We start from the raw sequence: 13,932 nt of genomic DNA on the forward strand, positions 1-13,932 counted from the left end.
CCTGGGACTTAAACTCAGGGCCTGGGCACTGTCCCTGAGCCTCACTTGAGCCACAGCACCACTTGCAGCTTCTCTGTTTATGTGGCACTGAGGAATCTAACCCAGGGCTTCATGCATGCTAGACAAGGACTCTACCACTAAGCTACATTCCTAGCCCATTTTTGGTTAAGTAATGTCAGTATGACATAGGGGCACAAATAAGTATCTGTGCGAGTCCACATTTTCAATTCTTTATAGCTATCTAAGCATGGAATTGCTGGGTCATATGGTAATTCTATGTTTAGCTTTTTGTGAAACTTCTCATTATCAGTTACAGCGTGTACCATTTTATATTCCCACCAGCAATGAGCATGGTTACAATTTCTCCATTCCCAGGAACAGATTATTTTACATTGTTTGTTATATATAATGTGTTATCTTTAAATGGTTGATTCTAATTCTTTCACTGTCTTCTAAAACTCTGAAGCTTTTTGGGGGTCACTAATCTGGCAAGAGATTTATAATGACCTGTCTTGATACTTTACCCAAGTGCTTGATTTCCGCATATTCAGCAAATCTCTGGTGGAGGATCAATTTGAATCTCCAGTGTTTACCACCTGGTAGGTGTTCAATAGATTGTGCTAAAGGTTGCTGACCTTGTGTCTCTTACATTGTAAACACCCAGTAGAAGCATCCAACAGGTTCCTAAGACATTTTTGCCTGCTTCAAATGAATTACTTTTCATATCTGTGTGAGGCAAATTGGTTGGTAGATTACATTTACAGTGTGAATGTGACTCCTGACATTCCTCTGCTCTGCCCCTTTGGGTTATCTCTATTGCATTTTAGGGAAGGGTCCAAGTCACTAACATGGTTCACAGTGCCCTGTTAATTCTGGCCTTGCCTCTTTTGGGGGCTGGTTTTTATTGTTTATTTGGCGCTTACCTTCCAAGTAGTCAGCAAGTTTCATGAAGGAGGAAACTTGTCCATGTTGAGAGTGAGGAACATAGTTGGCATTCAATGTGTAGTTGTAAAGTTTCTGCCAAGAAGTAGGAAAACTGCTAAGTGATCTATGAAAGCTGCTCATATTGCAGATGAGTCAACTTATGGTACTTTGGGTAAATCACTTTTAATCCGATGATAGGACAACTGTGTGGGTGCTTGAGCAGGAAGTTTGGGGAGAGACCATGGAAGGCCACAGTGGGGGTGGCTGCCTTCTTTAAAGAGTGCATGCTTCAGCTAATGTGAACTTAGAGACCCCAGGCAAGCTCCTCCAGAGTTCCTTAGCCTTCCCAGACTTTTGTTAGAAGGCTGATTCTTAAATTGTCATGGCTTGTCTTATTACTAAAAGTCATAACATCAAAATGTTCTGTCTTTTTGCTTTTCTATTTGAAAGAACAGGCTGTCAGTTACAAAAGCAACACATGGGTTACATTTATCTTCTATAACTTTGAAACTAAAGCAGTACTCCCTTTGAACAGTACTTCCAATTCTGGTTGTTATAATTTTGATTTTATGTGTCCTCCAAAAGCTCATGCATTGAAGTTTTAGTCCCCAACAGAGCAAAGTTCAGAAGTAGGGCCTTTAGCAAGTGATTAGATCATGAAGGCTTTGAGCTCATGAATGCGTTAATCTACTTATGGGTTCATAGTTTAATGTGTTTTGGAAGAGGTCTTTGTTATGAGAAGTGAGCTTGTTCTCTTTCCTTCCTGGTGAGCAGCTTTACTGTACCATGCCAGGATGTTCTGCTTCGCCACAGGACCAACTATCTATGGTGGTACATACATATAAGGTTGAACTTTTAAAATTTTTGCTAGTCCTAGGGCTTGAACTCAGGGCCTGGGCTCTGTCCTTGAGCGCCTTTGCTCAAGTCTAGTGCTCTAGCATTTGAGCCACAGGACCATTTCCAGCCTTTTCTGTTTATGTGGTACTGAGGAATTGCTAGGCAAGCACTCCACCACTAAGCCAAATTCCCAGCCCATGGTCACACTTACTTTTAAAATTCTCTGTAAGCTTTTTATTCCCTACCAGAACTAGGGCTTGAAATCTGGCCTTGGGCTCTCTCCCTCAGCTTTTTCACCAAGGCTGAGGCTGACACTCTACCACTTGGGCCACAATTCTATTTCTAGCCTTTGGGTTGTTAAATGGAGAAAAGAGTCTCATGGCATTTCCTACCTGGGCTGGCTTTGAATCATGATCCTCAGATCTCAGCGTCCTGAGTAGCTAGGAAATGAGCCAGTGACAAAGGAGCTGGGAACAAATTTCTTGATTATAAAAGTAACACAAATGATGTAGAAAATTAATTGAGAAGTATACAGAAGAAAACAGCTCATCTTATAGCTAAAAAAAACCCCACTGTTAAACATATTGTTACACATGTGTGCTCATATTTTTATTTATCTTTACAGTTGAGAACACATTGTATGTGTGTACTACACAAATTTACCCCAATATCAATTTCTAGGCACAAGCCATGGCCTTTTAAAGGTTTAAAGGCATATCCTGAAGGTATATTCATGCATATTCTGAAAAATCTAGTAGGTAAGAGGCCCAAGTCCTTTCCTCAATTGACCTGAAGTTGGCTCAAAAACACAGGAGTGGGTAAGGAATGGAGTGGCACATTTACTAAAAAGACTTGACAGTTTAAGTTAGACTGCAAGCTCAATATGAATCAGCCATGTAAATATCAAGAACTTCTTGTGCTTGGTTTTCTTCTCGTCTTCCTCCTTTTAATCTCTCCCACTCCATCCCTGTTTCTCTTCCCATTCTCCCTTCTCTGTTGCCCAAGCTGACTTCAAGCTCTGGGCTCCAGAGATCCTCTTGCTTCAACCTCTCCAGTAGCAAGGACTACAGATACAACACCACACCTAGCATGAGTCAAGAACTTTACTGCAGGAGTGCAAGGCAGGAAGTCTTAGAAAGTCTTGCTCCACCACAACATTTGGCTTAAACTTGGGTAACATGGAGGAAAGGAGTCACAGATCCATTGGTGTATACAGAGGAGAAAAGACAAAGACCCTCAGAAATAGGGCAAAGAAGAAACAATGGAAGAACTGGGGAGGATACTGTTCTCAAAGAAAAGACCTTGGGCAAAGTCCAAGTTCAAGAGAGATTAGACCAGTATGTTCTCTGAGATTTGATTCAAGAGTTAGAACTAGGGCCCTGAGAATGTAATTTCAAAAACACTAAATATAGTCAGGCACCAGTGGCTCATGTCTGTAATCCTAGTAATTTAGGAGGAGGCTGAGACCTGGAAGATTGAGGTTAGAATCCAGCCCAAGCAAAAAAGTATGAAAGACTCCATCTCCAACTAATCAGCTTAAAAAAAAATAGCCAGGTTGGCTAGAGGCATGGCTTATGTGTTAGAGAGCCAATTGTGAGGGGAAAAAAGCCCTTGGATAATGTGAAGCCCTGAGCTTAGTTCGCACACACACACACACACCTGCCCAGACCAAGTAATGCAGTGATTTCTGTCTTTTAGAGGGTCTTGTCATGGTGGGGGGAAGGAGCAGAAGGATGAATGTAAGTACTATCATTTATTGTTTGCTCTACAAGTCTTAGCTATATTATTTCACCCTGTCCATATCATTATCCATCCTTTCATTATAGAGGGATTTGGGTATAATGAGGCTGGGTACTAAGGTAAGCCCAAGGGTCTATAGCTGGTAATTGCTGGAACTGGTATTCGAATCTTCAAATAAACTCCAAAATCAGTGCTTTTAAGTCACCAAGGCTATTCAGGTGTGCTACAGTGGTCTGGGGCCAGAGGGGCCCTTGAGATGATGTGACTGAGAAAGATGTTACTCAGCCTGGTGGGAGGATACATGGGCTGCTGAGGGGTGCACACAAAATGTCAAGGGAAAGAGACTCAAAGGAGACAAGTAATCTACACGAGTCACCCCACATCCGGGCAACACAGACCTGCTGGAATGGCGAAGGCTCCCGCTCAGATAGATCTCGGCTCATTTTCCGAGGCGCGGCAGGGAGCGTCGCCACCGAGGGGTTCTGCGGAGGAGCCAGGGCACGGAACTGCGCGCCGGTCCCTGGCCGGGCGCGATGTGGGGGCGGCGCCGGGGGCGGGGCGGCGCGCGCCCGAGCGGCTGCGGCAGTTGCGCGCTGGGATCGCTGCCGTGCGGCTGGGCCGGTGAGTGCGGCGGGACCCGCGGCGGGCGGGCGAGCGAGCGAACGAACGAACGAACGAACGGGGAGGGAGACTGCGCAGCCCCGCACGCGACCCCGCGGCGGCCCCCGGCCCCCGCCGCGGACTCGGCGCCCCTCTCCTCAGGTCCCTTCTCCTCAGCGGAGACCCGCGCTTCCTCCCGCGGCCGCTGCGGCCGCGTCCCTGCCCGCCGCCCACCCCTGGACGCCCCCCTGCCCACCCAACCGCCCCACAGCCCCTTCCTCCCTGCGACGGCAACGCCCCCGGCCCGCGTCACGCTCGCGCCATTGTTTCCCGGCGTCGTCGGGGCGGGGGGGGGGGACCCCGCCTTCACCCCCGGAGCGGGCCGCTGCCGTTGCCGCCGCGGGGCGCGCTCCCTCCGCTTCCGCGGCGCCTTTTCCCGCGTCCGGAGGCCGCCCTACCCGTCCCAGCTCATGGCGCTCTCGGGAGGGGGGGGCTCCGCCGTGGGGGGCGGACCCCCGAGACGCTGCCCGCCCGGGGGACCCACCAGCCGGGCGTGCCGTGGGCAGCACTTCCTGGAAAGCTTCCGCGGAATGGCCCGGCGTCGCCCGAGGGCGGGCGGCTTTCCGGAGGACCCGAGTGCGGGGCCCGCCGGCTCCGGGCCGGGGAGACCTTGGCGCAGACGGCAGGCCCGCTACCAGAAGAACGTCTTGGCGGGTTTGGCTCCGGCAGGCCGCCTCCTTCTAAAAGCAGTGAGAGTCTGGCGGCTCGTTTGTTTCCTCGTGCTTTCCACTTTCCAGCCTCGGTGGTTGGATGCTGTACTCGTAAAGTGCAGTGCTCCGAAATGACTAGTCACTGTTCCTCGGTTGTGTGCACGCGCGGGGACGTCTTTGCGCGTGCCCGGGTGCAGACAGATCCCTCCGATTTGTTTCATAATGTCTATTAATTTTTCCTCTTAAGGCGCCGGATGCAAACTGCTGACAAGAAATATGGCTAGGGCAAAATTGCAACAGCGCTGTGTATCCTCAAGACTTTCTGAATATAGAGGAACGCTTCAGATCTTTTACATAGTCACTACAGCACTTTTCCAGCTAGTTATTAGTAAAGATCAAACCTTTGAGGGTACCTTCTTGAGGTGGCCAAGGTGGTGGTGGGTTGTTGATAGTTGGGTTTATTCTAGCACACGTTATTTCTGATGTGCATTTTTATTATATTAACCACCACCATATTTCAGTAACAAAGGTTACTGCACTACTATCATTAAGTTAGAATTTAAAGTTTAAGAATCAACTAGTGAATTGGGTGGGAGGAGTGAAGGAGAGATGCTCTGCAGTTTCGGCCTTTTTTTGTTGTTGTTAGTGGTGATGATGGTGGTGATGATTGTGAATGCTAAGTACATTCTACGCTCAGTTATTTATTTTTCCTTGCCAGTCCTGGGGGCTTGGACTCAGGGCCTGAGCATTGTCCCTAGCTTCTTTTTGCTCAAGGCTAGCACTCTACCTCTTGAGCTACAGCGCAGGGCCTTTTTTGTTTATGTGGTGCTGAGGAATCCAACCCAGGACTTCATGCATGCTAGGCAAGCACTCCACCGCCAAGCCACACTCCCAGCCCCTCCACCCAGTTTCAAGATTTGGTACCATTTTGTGAAAGTTCACAATCATATAAGTTTGTAATTGTAGGAGGATTTATATTAGTATTTACATGTAGTGCTTGCTAGGCTTACTTTATAAAAAAAATCACCTCTTAAAGCCAGTAGAATGTTCATTAATGTCTTTAGAACATTTCTACTGTTTGGGGAAAGGAAGAACACAAGACATTTTAAAAGTCTGATGCTCTACCGACTGAGCTATTTGGGCTCTTGCAACACAAGACATTTATAAAAATACTTTATTTTGTGTCATTACTGGGGCTTGAACTCCCGTCCTGGGTGCATATACTCACTCAAGGCTGGCACTGTACTACAGAGCCACAGGTCCACTTCAGGTTTTGTTTTGTTTTTGTTTGCAGGGGTCGGGGAGGTGGTGGTCCTGCAGCTTGAACCTCAGCATGGCCCATGTCCCTGACCTTTTTTTGTTTTGTTTGTATTTTGTCAGTCTTGGGGCTTGAACTCAGGGCCTGAGCACTGTCCCTGGCTTCTTTTTTTTTTTTTGCTCAAGGCTAGCACTCTACCACTTGAGCCACAGTGCCACTTCTGGTCATTTTCTATATATGTGATGCTGAGGAATCATGTATATGAGGCAAGCACTTTACCACTAGGCCATATTCCCAGCCCCATCCCTGAGCTTTTGTGATTAAGGCAAGGCACAGCTCCACTTCAGGTATTTTTTTGGTGTTTAATTGTAGATAAGAGCCCACTCAGGCCGTTCCTGCCTGGACTGGCTTTTATTAGAAGTCCTCTGATCTCAGCCTCCTGAGTAGCTAGGATTACAGTGCCAGGCCTTTTTTTGGACAAAATTCTCACTGACTACTGCTTGGGCTGGCTTGAAACCACCATCTGCAGATCTCAGTTTCCTTGGTAGCTAGGATTGGAGCTGGGAGGGAATCATGGGGTTTTTTGGTTATCTTACTTTTTTATCTTTTTGAAAGCCTTTTTATTGGTTTTCACCAGAAAGTAAATTCAGTGAAATAGAAAAAGAACTCCACAATTTTTATCATATTTTAGGCTATGCTTTTGTAATTTTTTAATACAAACATGTTTTTATTTAGTGATAATTGCTATGTCCATATCAATTTGAATTTTGCACTTGAATTAGTGGGTTTTCCATGCACCTAAACAAAATCATCTAATTTTCATTTGTGGATGCTTTGTAAAAATATCTTTAATACATAGCAGTTGACAGTACTTAGCATACAGGCTTTCAGTAAGTTTTTTATTGAATGAATGTAATATTTCGAGCTTTCAAAAGACAACATCCAGGGCTGGGAATATGGCCTAGTGGTAGAGTGCTTACCTCAAATACAGGAACCCCGGGGTTCGATTCATCAGCACCGCATATATATAGAAAAAGCCAGAAGTGGCGCTGTGGCCCAAGTGGTAGAGGTCTAGCCTTGAACAAAAAGAAGCCAGGGACCATGCTCCGGCCCTAAGTCCAAGCCCCAGAACTGGAAAAAAAAAAAAAAAAAAAAAAAAGACAACATCCACTAATACAAAATGTTAAATACCACAAGACATGTTAAGTGACATGCAAGCAGTAAAAACAGTAGTTCTTTCAGCCAGGAGACAGAATTGCCTGGATTTTGTAGTCTGGGTCTGAGATTTGGCTTGCTACTTAAAGTACATATAGCTTTCAAAAACTTAACCATACAGTTTTACTTACTTTTATCTTGGAAAAAAAGGAAAAAATATAACATTTCACAGGATTGTGAGGATAAAATAGAATGTGATTCCACTGACATGATACTGGCACATATTACGTTTTATACAAGTTTTTAGCGCAGCTCTTTTTTTTCCCCCCCTAAGTGGTGAGTTATTGTAAGTTGGTCTGGTCAGGAAAAACCCATAGAGAAGATGCTAAAATGGGTATTTTGAGGTTACAATGACAAGTTCACTAAAACAGTTTGATAGAGAAGTAGTATGAGCTATTTCGATTTCTAGCAGCAGAAAAACAAAATACCCATATTTTTAAAGAGCTTTTTTTTTTTTGCCAGTCTTGGGGCTTGAACTCACTGTCCCTGGCTTCATTTTTTGCTCAAGGCTAGTACCCTTATAACGTGAGCCACAGTGCCATTTATAGCATTTTCTGTATATATAGTGCTGAGGAATCGAACCCAGGGCTGCATGTATGCGAGGCAAACACTCTACCACTATGCCATATTCCCAGCGGTTGCCTTGTATTTTCTTTGGTCTTTTATAGTTTTGTTTTTTGTTTTTTTTTCCCCCCAGAGCAGAGGACTGAACTCAAGGCCCTGCGCTTGCCAGGCAGGCGCTGTTCCATTGAGCTAAATCCCCAGCCCCCCCCCTTTATTTTTTAAAGGAAGTTATTACCTGAGGAAGTTATTTGGGTTAAGAAGTTGGTAGCAAATTGCTAAATGGAGTACTAAGGTTTTTGTCATTGACCCAGTAAATTTTATGACATATTAAAAATTTGTATCCTATAATGATGGGTTGCTGAGATTTGAAGTGGCTGTTTTTGGAAATAAACTTTAAAGCTTAATAATAAACTTTAGCAATAAAACAAAAAATGGCAAAACTGTTAACAGAATAGCAAAAAGAGTTTCCATTTTATGGTGAATATAGAATCAGCAAGATTAAATTGAGTTGGAGAGTGACAAACCTTTTTTTTGCTCTGACTGGGAAGTATTGTCAAGGGAATAAGGTGAAAGAGCCTGTTGTTAGGATCTGCTTGGATAGAGAAGACTTAAATTTAATATTGTCCTTTTGTAAAAAAAATAGTACTAGTATGGTTCCATTGCAAATGTCCGGAGGACATATATATTATATGCAATTTCTTGGTTTGATTGGTTATTTTTTTGCCAGTCCTAGGCTTGAACTCAGAGCCTGAGCACTGTCCCTGGCTTCAAAAGCTCAAGGCTAGCACTCTGCCACTTGAGCCACAGCGCCCCTTCTGGCCTTTTCTATATATGTGGTGCTGAGGAATTGAACCTATGGCTTTCATGTATACGAGGCAAGCACTCTTGCCACTAGGCCATATTCCCAGCCCATGGTTATTTTTTAATGCCTTGATTTAAAGCTTTCTTAAAATATTTCAGACAATGTCTCTTAAATATTTCAGAAGATAACATAATAGCTTTAATGTACTTACTAGCCACCTTCTTTATCTCCCAGACCTCTTACATACTTGATAAGAACTCTGCCACTACACTCCCACCTCCTGTTCAGCATTGCTTTTTTTTTTCAGGATCCCTAACACTGAAAAAACAACAAGAATCAACCCCAAAACTCCTTTGTCTACCTAGCAATGACTTTATAGCTAATTCTTATTTTCACACTTGGTATGGAGGTTGGATGCTTGAGTGGGTGCATGGATGGATAGATAGAATCCACTTTTTGCCCAGGCTGGCCTGGCCTGCTGTCTTCCTCTTTATGTTTCCTGCCATAGCTGGAATGTTGAGATGGTGTCTTATGAACTCCCCCCTACCCCCCACTGAGCTGGACAGAAACCAAGATCCTCTTTTGTCACCCATCTGCATAGCTGAGGTGACAGGTGCACACCACCACATCCACCTCATGGTTGAGATGGGAATCTCATGAACTTTGTGTCCAGGTGGGCCTCAAACTGATCTTTCCAATATCCACTTTCTGAGAAGCTAGAAGAAATAGTTCCCAGGCCCTGAGTTCAAGCCCCAGGACTGGTGCACTCACAAACACACACTAAATGTTAGTTGTTACTATGTTAACATTTTTAAGGCATTAATACATAGTGCTCTAAATTTTCACCCAAAAGTGAACTAAACCTTAAATATGAATACTAAAGAAGAAATACTTTTGGTGACCATTTCTGCATTTCTGATATACATATATATGTATATATGTATGTATATATCTTCAGTCCTGGGCTTGGACTCAGGGCCTGAGCACTGCCCTGGCTTCTTTTTGCTCAAGGCTAGCACTCTACCTCCTGAGCCACAGTGCCACTTCTGGCTTTTTCTGTTTATGTGGTGCTGAGGAATCAAACCCAGGGCTGCAAGTATGCTAGGTAAACACTATACTGCTAAACCACATTGACAGCCCCAGTACTGCTGAATTAGTTGTAGACATTATGTTGAAAACGCACTATACAACTTGTGGGGGTATAGGGGCTAGGAGGAAAAGAATTGGGAGAAAATGAGGGATGGGGTGACATTGTTCAAAAAGAAATGAACTCATTACGTGCCTTAAGTAGCTCTTTTGCACATCGCCTTTTGCCTTTTGTATATATATCTTTTTTATATATATGTATCTTTTTTTTTTTTTTTTAAGAGGGCTGGGAATGTGGCTTAGCAGTAGAGTGCTTGCCTAACATGCACAAAGCCCTGGGTTCAATTCCCTAGTACCACATAAACAGAAAAGATGGAAGTGGCGCTGTGGCTCAAGAGGTAGAGTGCTAGCCTTGAGCAAAAAAGAAGCCAGGGACAATGCCCTGAGTCCAAGCCCCAGCCAGGAATGGCAAAAAAGAAAGAAAAGCTGGGTGCTGGTGGCTCTTGCCTATAATCCTAGCACCTCAGGAGGATGAGGTCTGAGGATCTAGGTTCAAAGCCAGCCTGAGCTGGAAAATCCTTGAGACTCTTGTCTCCAAATAACAACCAGAAAACCGAAGTGGTGCTGTGCCCAAGTGCTAGCTTTGAGCTGAAGAGCTCAGGGACAGTGCCCGGGCCCAGAGATTAAGCCCCATGACTGACAGAAAAAAAGAAAGAAAGCAGTTGGTACTTCATTTCTCACCTGACAAGATAGATTCCGTCTCAACTTTGTTATTTTCCATCAAAGAACAAGGAAGCTTTTATTCTGAGGCTGATGTTGAAAGGTTGGCAAAATATTATTACCTTAATCAGGCCAAGAATCTTACGCATTTGTGAACTAAGAGTAAGGTTTCACAAAGTTCATTTAGAGCATTAAAAGAATTTTCTGTAATATTCTTGTATTTTTAGGCTTACAAATTAGATTCTGAAAAATCAAAAGCTGTATAGAGGCTTAATGATTATTTTTTTTTAAGGTATTGGTGTTTGGCACTCTACCCTTTTAGCTTTGCCTGGCTTTTCATTTTTTTTTGAAGACCAGTCTCATAGATTGCCCAGGCTGACTTTTAAGTCGTGATCCTCTGGATTTCAGCCTTCTGAGTAGCCAGGAGTACTGACTGAGTCACCAGCACCCACCTCTAGTGGTTCATAATTTATGTATGTCACAGTACCAGGGCTTGAACTCAGGGCCTAATTCTCTCCTTTGTTTTTTTGCACAAGGCTGTTTGGCTCTCTAGCATTTGGGCCATACCTTCAGTTCCTGGTTCACTTATTTCTGCAAGTCTGCCCTGCAAAATGCTGGGGCCAAAGCAGCAAATAAAAGTCTCATCCTTACTGGGCTTACATTTTATAGAGTGGGAATGAAGGAACACAAACATACAAAGAAAGAAAGCAGTATAAATGAGTGGTTTATGTGAGTAGTTGTCATTTTATTGTTGGTGTTTGTTAGCCACGACTGGCATGCATATGGAATTTGATAGGAATATGTAGTACAACTTGGGACAAATAATAAAAAAAATTCTGAATGAAATAATGAAATGAAAACAGAAAAGGTTGAGGTTGAGGGTGTAGCCTGCTTAAGGTCCTGAGTACAACTCTCCATTATTGGAAGAAGAAGAAACAAACTACCCCAAAATGCAAAACATTTTTGACATGACATGAATATGTAAACGATGAAAAGTAATGAAATGTTAAACACAACGAAGTTTTTAGAAATCTTTTCTGGAAAAATTGACATCTTATTTAAAATATTTAATATGTATATTTCCTTGTGTGTGTTACTTTTGGTTTAGAAGGAGCAAAACTATAAGGTGTACTTAGAAAGCTCTGATTTAGTTGGGGCAGGCAGACTTTTCTGTCCAGGGTGGCTTTGACCTGTGATTTCAGATCTCAGGCTCCTGAGTAGCTAGGTTTACAGGTATGAGCCATACACCTAGCTCAAATTTTTCCACCCTTGTAGGTTATGAGGCTTGAACTCAGGGCCTGGGGATTTTTTCCCTGAACTACACCACTTAGAGCCACAGAGTCAATTCTGGTTGTTTTTTTTTTGTTTTTGTTTTTGCCAGTCCTGGGCCTTGGACTCAGGGCCTGAGCACTGTCCCTGGCTTCTTTTTGCTCAAGGCTAGCACTCTGCCACTTGAGTCACAGCGCCACTTCTGGCCATTTCCTGTATATGTGGTGCTGGGGAATTGAACCCAGGGCTTCATGTATACGAGGCAAGTGCTCTTGCCACTAGGCTATATCCCCAGCCCCAAGGAGAGCAGTCTCCCCGTCGGGGAATCGAACCCCGGGCGTGACAGGCGGGAATACTCACCACTATACTAACGAGGACGACGCCAATTCTGGTTTTTGAGTGGTTAATTGGAGAGAAGAGTCTCACAAGGACCTTTCTCCTTGGCCTGGCTTTGAACTTTGATCCTCAAATCTCAGCGTTGGGGCTGGGAATATGGCCTAGTGGCAAGAGTGCTTGCCTCGTATACATGAAGCCCTGGGTTTGATTCCTCAGCACCACATATACAGAAAACGGCCAGAAGTGGCGCTGTGGCTCAAGTGGCAGAGTGCTAGCCTTGAGCACAAAGAAGCCAGGGACAGTGCTCAGGCCCTGAGTTCAAGCGCCAGGACTGCCTCCCCCCACCCCCCCCCCCAAAAAAAATCTCAGCCTCCTGTGTAGCTAGGATTACAGGCATGAGCCACTGCTCCGGGAAAGTTTTGTTTTTTGACATACTTAAATTACTTGCAAAAAGGTTGATCCTTTGTGGTTTTGCTTTCAATCTTTGTTAAGAACATCTTTGTCTTACCACAGCCAGAAACTTTCAGAGTACTCTACCTAGTATTCATGATAGTGATAGGTTTTCCATTGTGGCTGATCAGGACGGAGACCACTTCCAGCCTATGTGAGCACTGAGAATTGTTAACTCTGATCCTAGTCTAATCACTACTATTAGTTGATATATAGTTGAAACTTGTTCCTCTACAGATCTTAATTTTTGTGTGTGTGCTAGGGATTGAACCTGGCTCTATACATGCTCAGCATGCACTCTAATACTAATATTTATAATACCGAGCATTGAGCTGTACCACTTCCATTCAGATTTTAGGTATTTAAAAATAGAAAGGAGGTATGGGAAGCCTTAGCAACAAATTTTATAAGTATCACTCTGTAACTGATTATTGTAGAACTCAAGTTGAAATTTTTTTTTTGTTTTTGGTACTAAGTTTGAACTCAAAGCCTTGCACTTGGTATACAAGTGTTCTATCATGATGAGCCATACCTATAAGTCATTGTTTTTAATAGAATAAGTCCTTCTGATTTCTCATTAATTTCATTTCTGCTTTTTATTTATATTTCTGTAACACATAGTCTTTATCCAAACTAACATATCATTGAGATTGCTTTGTAATTCTCTACTTTCACATTTTGTCCCATTTATTGTAGGCCTTAGAATGGTCCAGATGGACTTTCTTTATGGAAAAAAAAAGACCAAATTACCTTCAAATCTATGTAGCATACATTTATTATATTATGAAATCTATGTATTATACAGATATACATGTGTGTTTTAATAGTATATATATGATTGGCATATGCAGTATATAGCCTGTGAAACATACTATATTAATGAGGCTTCAATTATTTTTCTGTATTTCAGTTGTAGAATTTTTTATTTTATTTTTTTTTGGCCAATCCTGGGCCTTGGACTCAGGGCCTGAGCACTGTCCCTGGCTTCTTCCCGCTCAAGGCTAGCACTCTGCCACTTGAGCCACAGCGCCACTTCTGGCCGTTTTCTGTATATGTGGTGCTGGGGAATCGAACCTAGGGCCTCGTGTATCCGAGGCAGGCACTCTTGCCACTAGCCCTCAGTTGTAGAATTTTAACTCAGGACCTCAGGCTTACCAGGCAGATACTACTTGAGCTATACCTCCAGTCTTTGTAGTTTCAGTTATAAATAGTCTACTAAATAACTTTTTTTGGCCAGTCCTGGGGCTTGGGACTCAGGCCTTGTCCCTGGCTTCTTTTTGCTCAAGGCTAACACTCTACTTCTTGAGCCACAGCGCCACTTCTGGCCTATTCTGTTTACATGGCACTGAGGAATCGCACCCAGGACATGCTAGGCAAGTGCATGCTAGGCAAGCACTTTACTGCTAATCCACATTACCAGC

At 43.7% G+C, this 13,932-nt stretch overlaps 1 protein-coding gene across 2 annotated transcripts in view; it reads left to right on the forward strand.

The window, feature by feature from the left end:
* Positions 1–4,045: 4,045 nt before the first annotated feature.
* Nt5c2 (5'-nucleotidase, cytosolic II) overlaps positions 4,046–13,932 on the forward strand; it is a 79,934-nt gene continuing 70,047 nt past the window's right edge. For both annotated transcript variants that reach the window (XM_048338337.1, XM_048338336.1), the window contains exon 1: positions 4,046–4,122. The gene's annotated coding sequence lies outside the window, so the exon portion shown is untranslated. The remainder of the gene's footprint in view (positions 4,123–13,932) is intronic.

The sequence above is a fragment of the Perognathus longimembris genome, chromosome 2 (genome assembly GCF_023159225.1).
Source record: "Perognathus longimembris pacificus isolate PPM17 chromosome 2, ASM2315922v1, whole genome shotgun sequence".
In the NCBI taxonomy this organism is placed as follows: Eukaryota; Metazoa; Chordata; class Mammalia; order Rodentia; family Heteromyidae; genus Perognathus; species Perognathus longimembris.